The following is a 19,413-nucleotide window of genomic DNA, read 5'->3' as shown; positions in this document are numbered from 1 at the left end:
TTTCCTGAGAACAATTTGGAAATACTCATTAGGAGCTTTGAAAGTGTTTATACCCTTTAACCCAGTAGGAATCTACACAAAGGAAATGATCAGAAATGTGAATGGCGTCTACGTGCAAGGAGAGTCATCAAAATGTTATCTTTAATAATGGAAACAACCTGAATGTCCAACAAAATGGGAATACTTAAGTAAATTCTGATAAAGCTGCTGGCTGTTTGTAGTGGTTTACTCTCGAGGTGGGAATACTCATAAACATGAATGTTTTACAAGCATGTGTTATTTTGGTGATCATGAAAATAATACAGATAAAAAATAACTATGATTTTGAAAAACTTTTAATAACATGGGAAAACACAATATACTATTAAGGAAAAAAGCATGGCACAATACTAAATATATAATATAACAGCATTTATATATGTGTGGAAAACTGCAGGAAGGAAGCATTCCGTAATGTTAACATTTGTCTTTATCTCTGGAATGTAAGATCATCAATGATTTTGCTCTCTATTTTTTCCTGAATCTTCCAAAGGTCTAGAACGAGAGCGTTTTCTTCTTTTGTAATCATGGGAGAAATTAAGATTGTTATACAAATAGATTGGTGCGGAAAGAGGAAATGAGAATGTAGCAAAGTCAAACATCACCGCTTCCCAGGCAAGGGCAAGGAAGGAGCAGTCTGTGGCTCACCGATGGCAGGCACTCTTGGTTGCCTTTGCTATTGAACCCAGTTTTGCGTGGGCCAGCAATGTGCCCAGCTCCAGGCAAAATACTTGCTCAGCCTTTCTGTAGCCAGAAATGGTCATGTGACCTGTCTCCTGCCAATGAGACATGAGAAGAATTCTACCCAGGTCTCTGGGAAGCTACCCCTTCTGTTTCCCTTTTCTTCCTGCCTTGAAGATGTAAGGATGCTGGAGGTAGAGCAGCATGTCTCAAGGAGAGGAATCACAGTCATGTCAGTCCTGCTGTTGAGCTGCTGAACCATACCAGCAAACACATATCTACGGATGTCTAATGATGTGACGAGAATACCCCATTCTGTGTTGGAGCCACTGTGGTTGGGTTTTCTGTTCATTGTAGCCAAACTCATTCTTAAAACACCACGATGCAGGAATGTTGGGAGGATTAAGCAAGACCATGTATATGAAAGTTTTTTACATCGTAAAATTCTACCACATCCCAGAAATAAGGACAACCATTGACAACAGCTAGTGAAAAAAAAAAAAAAACAAGAAACAAAATTCTCAGGACAGTTTTTGGGCATCTTATGAGTCAAGTATCTGAATGATTGGGTAGATTAAGTCTACTTTAAAAGTAGCTGTTTCAAGGGCGCCTGGGTGGCTCAGTCGGTTAAGCATCTGCCTTCAGCTCAAGTCATGATCCCAGTGTAGGGCTCCTTGCTCAGTGGGGAGACCCCTTCTCCCTCTCCCTCTGCCTGCTGCTCCCCCTGCTTGTGCTCTCTCGGTGTGTCAAATGAATAAATAAAATCTTTGAAAAATAAAATAATAGTAGCTGTTTCATATAAACACTCCTAGTCCGTGTGCACTCCCCGCAGTTGAATCTAAACATCTTGCTAACCATGTGTGTACATAAGACACTTCTTTTGGGACCATCAGTTTCTCCATCTAAAATGCCTAGATAACCACTAAAATCCCATTAGCGCTCAGGTATTTGGTTTTAATTCTGCTCCCAAATCCCTTGTACAGGCAGCCTTGGCCCAGCAGGGTCAAAGGAAGCAGCTGCACTGCAGAATGAGCACAAATTCTAGACCTTTCAGGACAGTTTCTCTCTCCCAGTAAATACGTTCAGTCAGCTCATACAGTTCAGACAATGTGTCTTGATTTCATGCTTCAAATACTGTCACCATAAACATAGGACATTTCTACAGTAACATACTGTCTTGTGCATAACTCAAATGTTAAGTGTACTATGGGTCTGTTAAAAATGCTATTATTAAAAACAGTGATGGGGGTGAAGGAGGGCACTTGCTGTGATGAGAACCGGTGATGTACGGAAGTGTTGAATCACTATATTATACACCTGAAATTACTATTACACTGTGTTAACTAACTGGAACTTAAATAAAAACTTTTAAAAATGCTCTTATCAAAAACAAACGCCTTCCCAACCCCATCCCCTGCTTTCATTCTCTTTAGTATTCTGAGATAAGCCGATATTTCCAAAAAACAGTTCCTAAAAACTAATGAAGAAGCTCAGGCTTTCAATTCTGCCTGAGCTGATTGCCTCCCAGATCTTGGATCCCCTGGGCCTTGCCTTATTCCACATCCTGTCTGAGACCATCTCAGGAGAGGCTCAAGAGCTGGAATGACTCCACGGCACCTTCCTGTGTCCCACCTCTCAGCTCCTGGGTGTCTCCCTGGGAACAATGTCACCCTACAGTGCACTCTTAGACCCTTCCAGGTAAATATCCTGCCATCTCCATGGCCACGTCTAAGAACAACAGCAACAATCTATATAAATAAAACTAACTTCTGCTTCTTGTTTCCACATTCTGTAAAAATGCCTGAAAACTTTTCTTTTTAACCAAATTTAGGGTGTTTGGGGATGGTATGACTTAAAATACCATACATGGGTGGCGTCTGGGTGGCTCTGTCTGTTAAGCGTCTGCCTTCAGCTCAGGTCATAATCCCAGAGTCCTGGGATCAAGCCCCGCATTGGGCTCCCTGCTCAGCGGGAAGTCTATTTCTCCCTCTCCCTCTGCCCCTCTGCCCACTTGTTCTCTCTCTCTCTCTCACTCTCTCAAATAAATAAATAAAAGTCTTTTAAAAATTAAAAAATAAATAAAATACCATATGTGGGACTTTTCTTATTGTCCTTGAATTGTTGCTAACACCCAAAACTAAAATCAAGAGGCTCCAAGAATCCTCACACTTGAAAGAAATCTGCAACGAATTGACGCCAAAGGTCCCCAAGCACAAGGCTTCTAAAAGGCTAGCAAAGCAGTCCTGACTCCTGCTGTCATTATCCCTTCACCTCCTCACCTGTCAACATAGCACAAAGTCAACTGGGGAGGAAGGTGTACTGGCCACCAGCCTCTCAGAGAGGGCAAGGTGCACGTAGAGAGAGCAGAGGAAGACCCAGCAACTGAAGGTCCATGGAAGAGCTCATAGGTCAGTGAGGTACAGGAAACTGGGACAGCAGTTGGGCTGAGGGATGCAACCTCCTACCCAGAGAAAAGGGAGACCAGATTTATCATTGAAAGGTAAGCACTCAGGGACAGAGGTGAAGCTGACCATCATTCCAACAACCACACCTACTCCATGGAGGCCACCATGCCACTAAGTATTCTAGCAATAAACAGACCCAGAGCAAACTAGAGGAAAGTCAGGGACACCAGCCACTATCTACATGCAGCACAACACACAGGAAGACCTTTGCCCCAGGAGCTAAGAGGGCACTGAGGCACAGTTAGGAAGAAAACACAACCCAAGGAAAAGAAGGCAGTCCTTCACAAGTGTTTCACACTAAAAAACAACCTAAAGAGAACATGAACTCCGTAAAAACAAGAACTCAAAGATGAGATGATATAAAGAAAAAATAGAATAAGACAAAAAGAGAAGACGAGAGATTGTAGAGCTAAGAAAACACAGAAGCAAAGCAAGATCACTGCAAAACTAATAAATAGATAAAAAACAGAACAGATAAACTACATACGGAAGTATTTGTTACTGGAAAGGCTTGAGCTGGTGTCAGTGAATAAAGAAAACAGAGATAAGAACTAACAGCAACTATAGAGAAAATAAGATACGTGAAGGAAGGTGAAAGACAACTCAACATAAGACTTTTGTTGTCCCTGAGGTAGAGAAGGCAAGAAATGAAGTTGAAGTAATAAAGCTACAATAGAAGAATTTTCCTTGAAGTGGTGGAAGAATCAAACCTGCAGACTGAAAGAGTACATTGATTCCAGGAAAAACTGATGCACAAACTTCAACACCAAAATATGTCCTGTCCGCTTATTAAACTTGAAGAATTCTCACACCACCTGAAGATGCTATGAAATGTTAAATTGATGGAGCGTAAGAATCAACAACAGTTAAACAGTTTCTGACACTTAGAAAGTTCTTCTGAATCAAACTCCAGGCATAAAAAAACAATTCACCCACAAGGAGCAAAAAAGTTGAGCTGACCTCAGACTTCCAAGAGCAATATTTAATGCCAGAGAATAGTGGTTCAATATTTACAATGTTTGAGGAAAATAAAATAGTTTCCAAAATTATTACCTCCAAGAAGCCACTTCATATAAAGGCCAACACCCAGAATTTCTCCATTCTGATAAAACTTAGGTAGACAGGGGCGCCTGGGTGGCGCAGTCGTTAAGCATCTGCCTTTGGCTCAGGGCGTGATCCTGGCGTTATGGGATCGAGCCCCACATCAAGCTCCTCCGCTGGGAGCCTGCTTCTTCCTCTCCCACTCCCCTTGCTTGTGTTCCCTCTCTCGCTGGCTGTCTCTACCTCTGTCAAATAAATAAATAAAATCTTTTTTAAAAAGAACTTAGGTAGACAGTACTCAGGAACTTCACTTGGCGGGGGGGGTGACTATTTTAATATAATTGTATATATTAAAATATTAATCCAAATAACAATTCAGGAAAGGAGAAACAGCTGAAAAAGTCCTGGAGGTGAGCAGCGAAACGGTTAGATATGAACGAAGATTAAACAATCATAGAAATGATTACACAACAAATTTGGACAATGTGAACTTTGACAAATTTTTGATAAATTTTGACAACTTAAAATTAATGATATACTTAACAAAATTAAGGAGTGATAAGGAGAGAGCAGACATGTGAGAAATACTAATTATTTTCTTATTATTCAATTTATTTTCTAGCATTTACCCAATCAAAACTAAATAAAATCAGTATCCCGAAAACACATAAGCAATATTCCAACCTCTTAATGTTTTTCATAATATACTCATAATCTATCTTCTTAAATGTGGAAGGATTTTATCAAAACAGTATCTTTTGTGCAAATGACACATTTAACTGAAGTTTACCAATGTCTTCAGTTTCACTTCCATTTCTTCTTTTTCTTCTGTTAAATCAAAGGAATATCTAATTAAAACATTTCTGCTTAAAAAATAGAATATATGGGACACCTGGGTGGTTCAGTTGGTTAAGCATCTGACTTAGGCTCAGGTTTTGATCCTGGGGTCCCAGGATCGAACTCTGTGTCAGGCTCCCTGCTCGGTGGGGAGTCTGCTTGTCCCTCTCCTCTGCCCTCCCACTCAGTTTGCAAGCCCTCTCTCTCTCTCTCTTTCTAATAAATAAATAAAATCTTTAAAAACTAGAATATATGGCATGATCCCATTTTTATAAAAGTACTTCTGCTAACAATTCTACCTACTCTATTGTCCATAACGATTCTCATATATATGCCTGGAATAGAGTTCATTGATATCGATTGGTGGTGGGTTGTTGGTTTTTTTACTTTGTGCTTTTTACTTTATTTTCTTAAATATTTATGAGTAACTTATTTTCGCAAAACAAAAAAATCAAGAAAGATCAGAACAACACATCAAGTTGTTATCAAATAATTACTTACATTCGGAGAGATTATGGATACTTTTAAACTCCGTCCTTTTCTATAGTGTCCAAAGTTGCTCATCTTTCAGATCACAGTATAGCCATCATCACTTCCTCCTGGTTATTCACTGACCCCTCCCTATTCACTTGTCCCTGATTATTCACTGAGCCTTATTCACTGACACATTGCCACACCTTCTCTTGGGTCTGTGCTCTATGCCCAGCGCAACATTTATCCCACTTTAATGATACAAGTAAAATTGTGTTTCTTCTCTGCCAACACTAGCTATTTGAGAGTAGATGCCACGTCTGTCATTTTTTTTACTCGTAAAGTATCATATAGCAACTCCACTCAATAAATATTTGTTACATAAATTTACACCCTGAAGTTGTATCACAGAAGAAATACGAAAGGAGCACACAGCAACTGCTTTTTATATTCTAAATTGACTCCTTTGCTTTTGCCAAACTTATCAAGCTCTAAGTCACATGGACATTTTAATGAGGAAATCATTTTTTAAAGACTTCTTCTTTAGGGGTGCCTGGGTAGCGCAGTCGTTAGGCGTCTGCCTTTGGCTCAGGGCGTGATCCCCGCGATCCGGGATCGAGTCCCACATCGGGCTCCTCCGCTGGGAGCCTGCTTCTTCCTCTCCCACTCCCCCTGCTTGTGTTCCCTCTCTCGCTAGCTGTCTCTCTGTCACATAAATAAACAAAATCTTAAAAAAAAAAGTTTAAAGACTTCTTCTTTAGAGCAATTTTAGGTTTACACCAAAATTGAAGGAAAGGTACAGAAATTGTCCATAGATTGTTCATGATCAACTCCCCCTACGAGAGTGGTATATTTGTTACAGCCGATGAATCTACACTGATACACCATAATCACCCAAAGTCCAGAGTTTACATCAGGGTTCACTCTTGGTGTTGTAGATCCCATAGGTTTGGACAAACATATCAAATGACTTATATCCATCATTATAGTATCATACAGAGTATTTTCACTGCCCTAAAAATCCTCTGTGCTCTGCCTGTTTATCCCTCTCCCTACCCGCCACCCCAAACCCTAACAATCTGAGCTTTTTACTATCTCCACAGGTTTGGCTTTTCCAGAATGTCATGTAGTTGAAATCATACAGTATGTAGCCTTTCCAGATTGACTTCTTTCACTTAGTAAAATATATATCTAAAAGTCCCTCCATGTCTCTTCATGCCTTGATAGCACATTTATTTTTAGCATTGGCTCATAGCTCATTGTCTCGATATACCACAGTTTATCCATTCACTTATGAAGGACATCTTGGTTGCTTCCATGTTCTGGCAATTATGAATAAAGTTGCTATAGACATCCGTGTGAAGGTTTTTGTGTGAACATAAGCTTTCAACACTTTTGGATAAATACCAAGGAGCATGATCACTGGATCACACGGTAAGAGTATGTTTAGTTGTGTAAGAAACCGCCAAACTGTCTTCCAACGTGGCTGCGCCATGTTGCATAAAATAAGAATTCCTGCTCCACCACATCCTCACCAGCACTGGGTGTTGTCTGAATTTTGTTCATTCTAGTAGGTGTGTAGTGGCATCTCATTGTTGTTTTAATTTGTATTTCCCTGATGATAGATGATGTGGACCATCTTATTTTTTTAATTGTGATATAATGGACGTGTAACATTGTGTTATATATTTCAGGTATCCAACATATTTGTATACAGTACAAAATAATCACCATAATAATTCTAGTTAACATTCTTCACTGTACATTGTTACAAAAAAATTTTTCTTTTGATGAGAACTTTTATGGAGCATCTTTTTGAATACTTATTTGCCATTTTGTATATCATCTCTGGTGATGTGTATGTTCAGGTCTTATGATCATCTTTTAAATTGTTTATTTTTTTACTAAGAAGTTTTAAGAGCTTTTTGCATATTTTGTGTAACAGTTCTTTATCAGATGGGTCTTTTTCTCTTTTTTTTAATTTAAAATCAATTAATTAACATATAGTGTATTATTAGTTTTACAGGTAGAGTTTAGGGATTCATCAGTTGCATATAACACTCAGTACTCATTACCTCACGTGCCCTCTTTAATGCCTATCACCTAGTTACCCCATCCTCCCACCCACCTCCCCCCCAGCAACCCTCGGGTTGTTTCCTAGAGTTAAGAGTCTCTTACGGTTTGTCTCCCTCTCTGATTTTTGCCTTATTTTATTTTTCCTTTCCTTCCCCTATGTTCATCTGTTTTGTTTCTTAAATATCAGGTGTGTCTTTTGCAAATATTTTCTCCGAGTTTGTGATGCGTCTTTGTCTTTCTCAGAGCAGAATTTCGTTTTAATGAAGTTCAATTATTTCTTTTATGGATCATGCCTCTGGTGTTGTATTTAAAGTCATCACATACCCAAGGTCATCTAGATTTTCTCCTATGCTATCTTCTAGGAGTATGATAGTTTTGTAGAAGAAATAGTTTTTCAAGTTTTTTTATTTGAATATAGGTGGCACACAATGTTACATGTGTTTCAGGTGTACAACATAATGATTCAACTTCTCTCCATAATGCTCTGCTCATCACAAACATAGCTACCATCTATCACCAATAAACACCATGACAGTATCCCTAATTATATTCCCCATGCTATGCCTTTTGATTCCATGACTTATTCATTCTATACCTGGAAGGCTGTATCTCCCACTCCCCTTCACCTATTTTTCCCAGCCCCCCACCCCTCCCCCTTGGCAACCATCACTTTGTTCTCTGTATTTATAAGTCTTATTTTGTCTTCTGTTTGCTTGCTTATTCATTTGCTTTTTCAGAATCTGCACATGAATGAAATCATATATTTGTCTTTCTCAGTCTGATTTATTTCATTTAGCATAATATCCTTTAGGCCCACCCATATTGTCACAAATGTCATAATCTCATCTTTTTTAGGGCCATGTAATATTCCATTGTATGTATGCACACATATACACATATATACATACCTCATCTCCTTGATCCACTGTCTATTGATGGACATTTAAGTTGCTTCAGGCAAATTTTTTTTTCAGAAAGAGTGAGAGAGAGGGATGGGGAGGAGCAGAGGAAAAGGGAGAGAGAGAATCTTCAGTAAGCTCCATGCCCAACGCCGGGCTCTATGTCACAACCCTGAGATCATGACCTAAGCCAAAATCAAGAGTCAGCCTCTTAACAGACTGAGCCACCCAGGTGCCACAGGCAATAACTTTTAAATTGAAAATGTAGCACCTGATTTCCCATTTTCCTGGTTGAAGACAGTTACACATTAGCCCTAAAGTCCTCCCACAGCTGAAAGCCCTATGATTGGAGCAAATGAGACAAATGAGGATTGAATACAGTGGTATTCCTCTAAAATTTTTCTCTTTGTGATCTGATAAACACACCATTTTCCTTTTGAGTTTCTTAACTGATTAGCTCAAAACACCACCCTACATCCCTTCCTATTATTGTCTCTCTGTGCTTTAAAAGTGTCTACACTCTCTATTTTCATTTCCTGTTCCTCATACTGTCCTCATTCCATCCAGTCTGGTCTCCAGTCCTACTCATTTGAAACAGCTCTTTGCAAAATCATGAATGAAAAATTGCAAAGTCTGCTCCTTTAGCTTGTGTCTCCCCTCTGCAGCATTTGACATGGTTAATCATGTCCTCTTTCTGGAAATCTTGCTTACTCTGGCTTCCCTGAGACCCCACTCTCCCATTTTTTCCCGATTCATGATAATTAAGAACACACTCTGATCTCAACAAGGAGCCTAAGACTTTCTCTTCACTTCACCCCTGGGAATGGAATCTTGGCTATAAGTCAATAACAAAATGGGCTTCCTCGAGATATTACCTTACACCTGTCAGAATGGTTAGAATAAAAAAGACAAGAAATAACACTGTTTGCGAGGATATGGAGGAAAAGGAATCCTCATGCACTGTTGGTGTAGACATACATTGGTGTTGTCACTGTGGAAAGCAGTACGGAGGTTCCTCAAAAAATTAAAAATAGAAATAATTATATGATCCAGTAATTCTACTACTGAGTATATACCCCCCAAAAATGAAAACATTAATTTGAAAAGGTATATGCACCTGTATGCTTATTGCAATAGTATTTATAATAGCCAAGATATGGAAGTAACTCAAGTGTCCATCCATAGAGGAATGAATAAGGAAATATGGTATTAATGGTACATACAATGGAATATTACTCAGCCATAAAAAAGAATGAGATCTTGCCAATTGCCACAACATGGATGGATCTTAAGGCTACTATGCTAAATGAAATAAACCACAGAAAGAAAAACAAATATCATGTGATTTCACTTATATGTGGAATCTAAAAAACAAAACCAACATAAAAAAATAACCCTTAAATACAGAGAACAAGCTGGCAGTTGCAGAGGAGAGGTGGGTAGGGGGATGGGTGAAATAAATAAAGGGGGTTAAGAGGTACAAACTTCCACTGATAAAATAAATAATCACAGAGATGAAAAGTACAGCATAAGGAATATAGTCAATAATATTGTAATAATGTTTTTTGGTAACACATGGTGACTACTCTTATCAAGGTGAACACTGAGTAATGTATGGAAATATTGAATCAATATACTGTACACCTGAAATTAATATAACATTGCATGTTAATTATACTGCAGATACATACATACGTACCCAAAAAATGGACTCCTTCCTTTGAGGGTACGCTGGGGTCCTGATAGTAGCAGCTGGAACTTTTTAGTAGGAGGAATAAGTAAACTATGCATGAAAGCAGCAAGGGGTAAATCAAAGCAAGCCCTCTTCTCAACCACAAAGATCCCTTTTGTTCCTTCTCTCTCTCTTGGCCTCCTTAGAAACCTAGGGGGCTTCAGAGTAGGGATGGAGGGAGAAGAGACTAGATCAGCTCTGCTCCAGCCCTCCAGAAAGGAGCCATCAATTCTTCCTTTTATTTTCATGTCTTAATCATTTCCTTCTTTGGGAATTAGAGAGGTAAGACCCCAAGGAACAAAAGCATGATGGAGGCTTAGAGGAAAGAGACCAAGAAGAAGCTGCTTTGTCTGTCTGTGGTCAAGATCTCAAGTTTAAGTTAGTGATGCCCTCAGGACTCACTACTTGGCACAGCTCACCAGTGTGGAAGCTCTGGCTTGAAATGAAGACAGTGCATTTTCCTGTGGCATCTTCTGTACATCTTCTTTTGGGAATCCATTGCAACCAAAGCTAGTTAATCCAGGAATCAAGTACTCAGACTTCTGAACCAAAACTCTATGAATAACATTTCTTGATCTTCTTTGTGGGCTCCTCTTCCTCCACTCTCGTCTTAGCTGTCAATATTCCCCAGATACCCAGGGCCTTTCTTTGTTAGTCCATGGGGATGACACATCCCTAACATTGCATCAACTATCACTCTATGAAAACAACTCTCATTTCTCTACCACCAAACCTGATCTCTCTCCCAGGAGCCACATATCTCCTGATGCACTCAAACCAAACAAGACCAAACTCAACTCTCCTACCAAACCTATTCCTTTGTGGTATTCTCTAGCCTGGTGATGATGCCATCAGCCCTTGGAAGCACTCAACTCAGAAACCATGGATGATCTTTGACTCCTCTCTCTCTGACCCTTAAGTAAGTACAGTCATTTATTTCTTTGAGTTCTTTCTAAATATCTCTCATCACCCTATTTTTTTCTAGCCCCAAATGGCCCCTGCTTTAGTTTGGCCTATTACTATCTCTTATCTAGAATATTTTGAAAAATTTCTAACCAGTCTCCCTACATATAGACTTGTTGCCCTCAAACTTACTCATCACACTACTACCAGAGTGATCATACCGAAACCCAGATTTGAACATGCTGATTCTTGGCTCAGAATTGCCAGGGTGCGCCGATAGGCTGAAGTTACACTCAAAATGCCTTAATATATCACAAAAGTCCATTTTTAATCCAACTGTGTCCTCCTTCTTCCCCTCATTTCCCAACACTTCACACCTCCTTTTATGTTATGACCATATTGCAATTCTTATAGCTCTCCAAAGATGTGTTCTTTCATGACTCTGCCCTTCTACGTGTGATCTCCCCGTTTAGATCACACCTTCTATCACACCTTGCCCATGGGCTAATTCTTACTCCTTCAAAACTCTACTCAGCAGTCAACCCTTCTATGAAGTCTAACTTGGCTTTCCCCAAGCAGGTTTGAGGTTCTTCCTGCTGCATCCCAGAGTCCTTTGACTATACCTACTTCATGGCACAAATCACACTAAGTAATTTTCTCTCTAGCAGGTGCCTTTCCTCACTGTACTGTGGGCTTCTTAAAGTCAAGGATAATGTCTTTTCACCCATTTATTTCTGAATCTAGCACAATGTCTAGTGTATATTAGTCACTTAATATATATTCATTGAATAAATGGATAAATATTCAGTTCATTTCACCTTGAAATATCTTTATGGGGTAGGAAAAGAAATGTGCATACACTTATTAGAGGCTGTTGGGAACTTTGAGGAAATAGAAGGAATGAAAGGGAATGTTGAGTACCTACTGTGGGTCAAGTACTTTGCATATGAGGTAGATAGTGTATCCTAATTTTATAGACATGTTAACTAAGCTCAGAGAGTTCAAGTAACTCATCCAAAATGATGGCCAGTAACAGGGCAGACAAAGACTGGAAACCTCATATCTACAAAACAAAAAGTCAGAGCTCCCATGCCATCTGGTCCATCAAAAAACCCTGGTAATACCACCTTGCCTTTGGGATTCCCCCTGCTGTAATGCAGAGAAGACTAAAGAACTGGGTACAAATCATTGTCTGTGAGACCTTGAATCGTCCAATAACCTTTTTCATCTCTCAATGTTCTCATCTATAAAACGGTGGTAATAACACGTCTTTGCCCTCACAAAGCTAAGAGCTGAGATGAAGTCCAAGTGAGGCCATGTGGCCTTGTTTGAAGGACACCAAGGGAGTGAGAGGTGCCTAGATGGTTGCCATAAAATCATAATGAATGAATGATTTCCTCAAGAATATGAGAACAAGCCCAAAGGAAAAGGCTAACCAATGCCTCTCTACAAGGAATGTTTCAGTGATGGGTGGAACAAAGCCCTTGGGTTTGGACGAGGCTGGTGGGGATGGCTTTCTTTATGTGGTGAGTTGCCCCAGTTCTGAAGGAAGGGAGCCCCATGTTTTGAGGCAGAGAAGGGAAAAGGAAGGGAGAGACTATGACACAGCCAAGGCAAACCTCAGCTCCGGAAACACGGTACTGTAAAAGGGGGCCAAATAGAATAGTTGTGTCTCCCTGGAGTGGGAAACCTGAACTAACTGAAGATAAAGAATAATCTGCCTGGAACTGCAGAGACTCTCATTGCTTCTGAGGCAACGCCACACCCTTGCTCATCTGTCCCCACAGCCTTGGGAAGGAGATTGGGCAGGAGCCATTATCCCTATCTGACAGGAGACTGAAGGATGTTGAGAATGAGTGTCCCAGCTTACCTGCTCAGGTCACAACACTAGCCATGGGCTGAAGCTGGGATTTGAACCCACGTTTTTTGTCTCATTTCTGTTTTCATTCCATGCTCAGTGTTCTTCATCCTATCGAGCTAAGGAAGAATTCATTCCCTCATTCAGTAAAAACTTATTAAGCAAGCACCTAAAACACGCCAGGCATCAGAAAGAACTCTGAAGTAAAGGTAACTCCGAATGTGCCCTGTGAGGAATTCTGACGGCAAGCGAGAGCCATGTAGGGAAGTACCCAAAGCTGTGGCAGGAGGTTGGGGTTTGGAAAAGAAACAACAGCAGCAGTAAACATTCACCATATACCAGGGAGAGCTATGTGACCACTCTATGTGAGATTATTGTATATGCCATATTATTAAATCCTCTCAACAATCTGATGAGGCAAATACAAATATTATTTCCTCTTTCCATATGAGGAAAGGGAGGCCCCATGCGGTGCAGTAACTGAACAAAAATGGCAGGTCTGGAATGGGGCATAATTGGATTTCTGATCCCACTGTCTAAGTACTTTGCATTAACTCCAACCTAGGCTGAAGACGGTGATTCGTGCCAAGGGAAGGACTGTGGCGGGCCAGAGTCCAGACAAGGGCTGGAGGTGTGAGGCTGAGCTCCCGCTCACTCTCCCGTACACACCCAACTCCTCCCCATCAGGCGGCAGGAGCATCCTGTCTGCCCCCCACCCCCACGTCTCAGCAACCATGACCTCCAGCAGGCTGAGGGGATGCCTGCCTCCGGAAGCCCCAACATCCTGCATTCTGCTGAACCCACAACGTGTCAGGTCGCTCGTCCCAGCTGCAGTACACAGACAGCCTGACCTGACAGTCTGGGGCTGAATTACAGCCCCTCAGCTAGAAATAGCCCTCTGAGAAGTGTGTGGTGGCTACGTGTCCACAGGGAGGGGAGGAGGCAGGGCAGGGGAGCCAAGGAGTCCCAGGATCCTGAGATAACACGGGTCCGGATGTGCAGAGTCCCAAACATGGTGGGCTGGCCTGGGTCATAGGCTCGAAAGAGGTGAGTGGGAACCAGGATGTCTGCTCCCCGACGTGGGCTGCGTGACAAGCCCCAGGCATCCTGAGAGGGTGGGCTGGGGTTCCTCTGGGGAGCCTTTGAGCACCAATCAGATCAGGCAGACTGTGTGTGTGTGTGTGTGTGTGTGTGCACAAACATGCTCACAGGCGTGTGCACACACACACCACAGCTCCTCTGCAGTCCAAAGTTTCTATTGCCCCTTCCCCAGGCAGAAGCCCTACTTTAGAAGCATGACTGTCTTCCCTCTGATTTTGATCAAAGGTCCAGTGTAGGGTAACAGAAGACAGCTACTTAGCAAAGCCTTGCAGGCAGAATAACCAAGGGCTGTAGACATTGCTCCTTCTTTCCTCACCTAGAAAAAACAAATATTTTCTACTTGAATCCCTTTATTCAACAAAGAACAGAAATGAGGTCCACAAGCTGAAGATGAGCTTGCCAAAGGCACCTTTCCCAACTCCTGCCCCCAGGTCCACTCTTCCCACCACATAACATGAGTCAGTAAGGGTAAGACCAGGGCTGGAGACACAATAATTGTGCAATGAATGGTTCCAAAACTTTCACCATTAATACTAAAAGGAATTAATATCCCTGAGGTGGGGGAAAGTGAAACTATGGGAAACCAAACTCCCATCCCTGAGCCAGTGCCAGCACTATGGAGGGAAGGACAGATCCGTTTGCAAAGGGCTAATCCACTGCCCAAATGCAATTCCCTCTCTCTTCATAGCACCCCCTCTCCAAGGGCTAACACAGCTACCACACCCTTCTACACAGCACCCGATATGGCAAGTGGCATGGACGAAGCATGAGATACCTGTGCAAAGGACATGCAAAGAACCACCTCGCTACTCTAAGGCAGCCTTAGAATCCTGATCCCCTTCCACTGAGTTTATTCCAATGAATAAATGTAGGTGTGCTGTGGTGGAAGGGAGTCTTGCTGAGGGTCAGAAGCCTGATCCAACACTGAGCTCTGCCACTAACATGGCCATGTGACCTTGGGCAAGTCACCTTCAGGCCTCAGTTTTCCTCACTGTAGAAACAGGCCATGGTGTGGCTTTCCAAGGCTCCCAACACCCATTATGAGGTTCCGTGTTTCTGTGACCCACATAAAGAGGAAAGTAAGGGGAAATAGTAGGGGAGGATGGGGAAGAAAATCATGTGGAAAAAGAATGGGTTCAGAATTCACAAAACTCTCAAGCTTAGGAAACTCCAGGTGGGCTTCTGACTGAGAAAGACACAGAGGAACTCTGTGGGGGTGCGCTGGGAGGAGAAAGCTCAGGAACTCGGTCACTCGGGCAAGAACTTCATTCCATGACAGCTGGCCCCTTAAGGGACACTTGGTCTCCTACGGACTTGTAGCAATAGACAAAGTAGGCCATTTCTGTGGGTACAAGTGAGATATACATTATGAAAGTTTTTTTTATTATCATTACAAGAGGTCTCATCTTTATTTATATATATATTTTAATGCTATGTTAGCCACTGTACAGTACATCATTAGTTTTTGGTGTAGTGTTCCATGATTCATTATTTGCGTATGGAAGTATTTTTGAAAAGTTTAAAAGGTCTATTTAAACATGAAGTAAAAAAAAGAAGAAGATTTTCCTTGGAGGGGAAGGAGTAATAAAGAGAAATAGAGTCAAGGAGCCCCCCGAAAGTGTGAATATGTACAGGATTTGGGGAGGGAGGGTACAAACTGACAGACTTTTCACTGAGAATCCTTCATTCAAAAGCTGTGTCTCCCGCACTCCCTGCCTACCCAAGCTACCCCATCTGACCTAGGTCTTTGGCTCTGCTCTCAGTGGAACAAACATAACCCTGTTCTTATCACCCAAAGTGAACCTTTTTTGAAATCTTTCACACAGCCTGAGCCACTCCCTGCCCGGGACACGTGTTGTCTTATCTCCCACAGTAGAGGTGGAGGCCAGGAGAGCGTTTCCAGTAAGAAGAAGGGCGGTAGCGGAAGGGAGGAGGGGTGAGGAGTGGGGAGGGAAGGAAAAGGGGCTGGAAGCTGCAACGGTTGCACTTGTCCTCTGTCCTCAGGTCTCCAGCTGTTTTCCGACCTCCAGGGCACTGGGGCTCCCCAGCGAAGGCTCTTGCACCCCCTCTGTCCTGCCACATAGCTCCTTGTTGCGGCACCAAGGGCAAGGCAGCATGGGGCGGATTCAGTACTCTTACAGAGACATCTGTATTTCATTTTGGAATGTATAATGAGGATTCTATTTAGATTTACATTTGAGTACATCTGTCAGGCTGAGGCTGCTGTTACAGTGACCTATACTATCAAATTATAAAATTTATATTATCATCTATGGGATATTGAATATTAGATTAAAAGCACTTTTCTCCCTTGAGGTTATCCTTAATCCAGTGTGGACATGGTAAGCAAGGCAGGGGGAGAGAAACAAGTCCACCACCAGAGAATTTAAGCCCTTCCCATCCCCATTCGCAGGTAGATGATCAAGTGTAGCAGGTGACAAAGCAAATAATTTGGAAAGGGGTGGGGCCTGGAAGACAAGACAATGTCCTTCCCTGGAGAAACTCTCAGACATCCCACATCCCACCTCCCCAGTTTACAGCTGGAGAAACTTAGGTGCAGAGAGAGGAAGTGATATCCCTAAGGTTGCACGTACAGATTTAAAAAGAAATGAGTTCCAATTCTGATAGGGAAGCAGCTACCTGTGACAGGGATGGCTGAACGATTTGCTTGTGTCTTATTTAAAGGAATGGAAGGTAACTAACTAGCCGTATGCATCGGAATTCTTGCTGTTTTAGCCCATATCATTGATCTGATTCTGAAATGAATCATTCCAGATAGTGATTACATTTTAAGACCTGTTGAGGCAAACACCATTGCTGGTCATTTTTTAAAATATACTTTATTTTGGGTGTGCATGGTTGGCTCCGTCGGTTGAGGGACCGACTCTTGATTTTGGCTTAGGTCATGATTTCAGGGTCATGGGATTGAGCCCCACGTCGGGCTGCACACTCAGTAGGGAGTTCTCTCCCTCTCCCTGTGCCTCCCTCCCCTCTCCCCTCTCTCTGTCTCTAAAATAGATAAATCTTAAAAAATATTTTATTTTTAGAGTTATAAGTTAACAAAAAAAAATGAAGCAGAAAGTACAGGGAGATTCTCTCCCTCTCCCTGTGCCTCCCTCCCCTCTCCCCTCTCTCTGTCTCTAAAATAGATAAATCTTAAAAAATATTTTATTTTTAGAGTTATAAGTTAACAAAAAAAAATGAAGCAGAAAGTACAGGGAGTTCCCATATACTTTCCTCTCCTCTCCCCCTTCCTGCACACAATTTCCCCTATCATCAGCATCTGGCATTAGGGTGTATATTTGTTATGCTTGCTGAACCAAAACTGACACATGATTATAAACCAAAGTCCATAGTTTATTTACATGAGGGTTCGCACTCTTTATGCTGTGCATTCCATAGGTTTTGGCAAGTGCATCATGTCATATACCCACCATTATGGTATCATACAGAGTAGTTTCACTGCCCAAAAGATCCCCTGTGCTCCAGTTCTTGGCTTTGTGTGCCCTCCTGGTGCCCAGCTCCCCTCACTCTGCAGGGGCTCACATAGGGTACCATGTGATTCCTACCCACAACGACAGCAAGGAGAGCCCCAGTTGTAGGTAGTCAGCTCTCGGCCCTCACAGCCTATAGGGCCCCACTCACCATGGAAAGCATTTGCTCTTGAGGGATGCTCCTTAATCCTGAAGCTTTCTTGCTTCTTCTCATCCCCAGTGTATCTTCTGTCACTGTCTATGAGATCTCTCTTCCAATTCTTCTGTCTTCAGAATTCTTATATTCAGAATGGCTATCTTATACTCAAAAAACTTCAAACCACTAAGTAAACGAGCACTCAGATATGCTTAAGGGAAGCATATTTTAAATTAGATATATGCTTATGTTTTAATTAAATACTCTCAAACATCGGCTATTCTTACAAAACACTTTCATGCTGTGTAGTTCAAAATAGGTGGTGAAATTTAATGTTATGCATTTGAAAATTGAGCCCTCCTCAAAAAGGGTTAAGTATATAGCACTCAGGCTCCTACCCTTCTCATCAACAGTCATTGCCGAACCATCAGTGTCAATATTTATACATTGACAAGACCACTGGAAGCTTGGGAGTTTCATTGGCAGGAGTGGCAGGAGTGAAAGCCATTACCATCTGAACCTTCTAGAGAAACACCTTACCATTTCCTATGGATATGAACTCTTTCCCAAGCTTTGATGTTTCACTCTTGAGTTCTAGGCTTCAGTCCTATGCTTCTTTGGCGAAGGGTCTGTCTTGAAAACATGTCTTCCCAGGTGCCTTTATTTAGGAAAGGCTACCATAATAAAAATAGGCTGGAAATTTTGTTTGGGAGGGGGAAACTGAGACAACTCATTTAGAGGGAAAGAAGGGAAGGGGAGAAGATTGACCCCATGGGACATACCAGTTCTTAACTGGTAGTTAAGTTCCTGCAGTGACCTGATGGCCCACCTCACAGAACTGTTTTGAGCATCAAATGAGGTACTGGATATGAATGTGCAGGTTATAGGTTGTGAAGTCCTGGACAAATGCACACTATATTCTGCTCAATGTATTGTAGGCTCCTTGAAGATCAGGACTATATTTTTTCCGTTCTTAGGCTTCCTTAGAGATTTTCTACAAAGCACTAGCCATAAAATTGGCTTTCTGTAAATAGTTATGTGTTGATTGAATGGATACATTAGAACAAGAGAGAATCTGCATCCTCTAGGTGCAAAGAACAGGAACTGGCTTACCTGATGCTCTCCCCTCGCCCTCTCAAGCTTCTAAGGAAGCATGTTTTAACTGTCAGGAAAACAAGATACAGGAATGGCATTTTCAGGAAGGCTGTAGTACCTCCCCCAGACAACTTTGAGAAGAGAAGAAATCACTATTTGTCTAGGATGGCTTAGAAATCCATCTGCCTGAGCCCAGGGAGTGAAGACGGTGAAACCATTACCATGATGATGGAAACAAAGTCATGAAGAGGCAGGAATAGCAAGGTAGCAGGGGTCTGCGATCCTACCATTTGTAGATGGAGCTTTTAGACAGAGTGTCAAAAAGAAAAGAAAACAGTGAGCCACCCTGGGACCCAGCTCCTGTTTTTTCCTTCACCTTGATCCCCTCCAGGTGCAAAGAGCAAGAACCAACTTACCCTGGACTCTCCCCTCACCCTCTGAAGCTTCTAAGGAGATGCCACACACACCAGGCTCTAGGAAAAGGCTGCCCAGGGGCACAGTGTACTGATTCAGTGTTCATTACTAACATCCCCTAAAGAGACCCATTTACGTCATAGACTGCACAGTTAGGCTGGAAATCCTGAA

Source organism: Ursus americanus, chromosome 25, assembly GCF_024610735.1.
Source record: "Ursus americanus isolate L20-20 chromosome 25, mUrsAme1.1.p, whole genome shotgun sequence".
NCBI lineage: Eukaryota > Metazoa > Chordata > Mammalia > Carnivora > Ursidae > Ursus > Ursus americanus.
The sequence above is the reverse complement of the archived record's forward strand: the minus strand, read 5'-3'. Positions refer to the sequence as shown.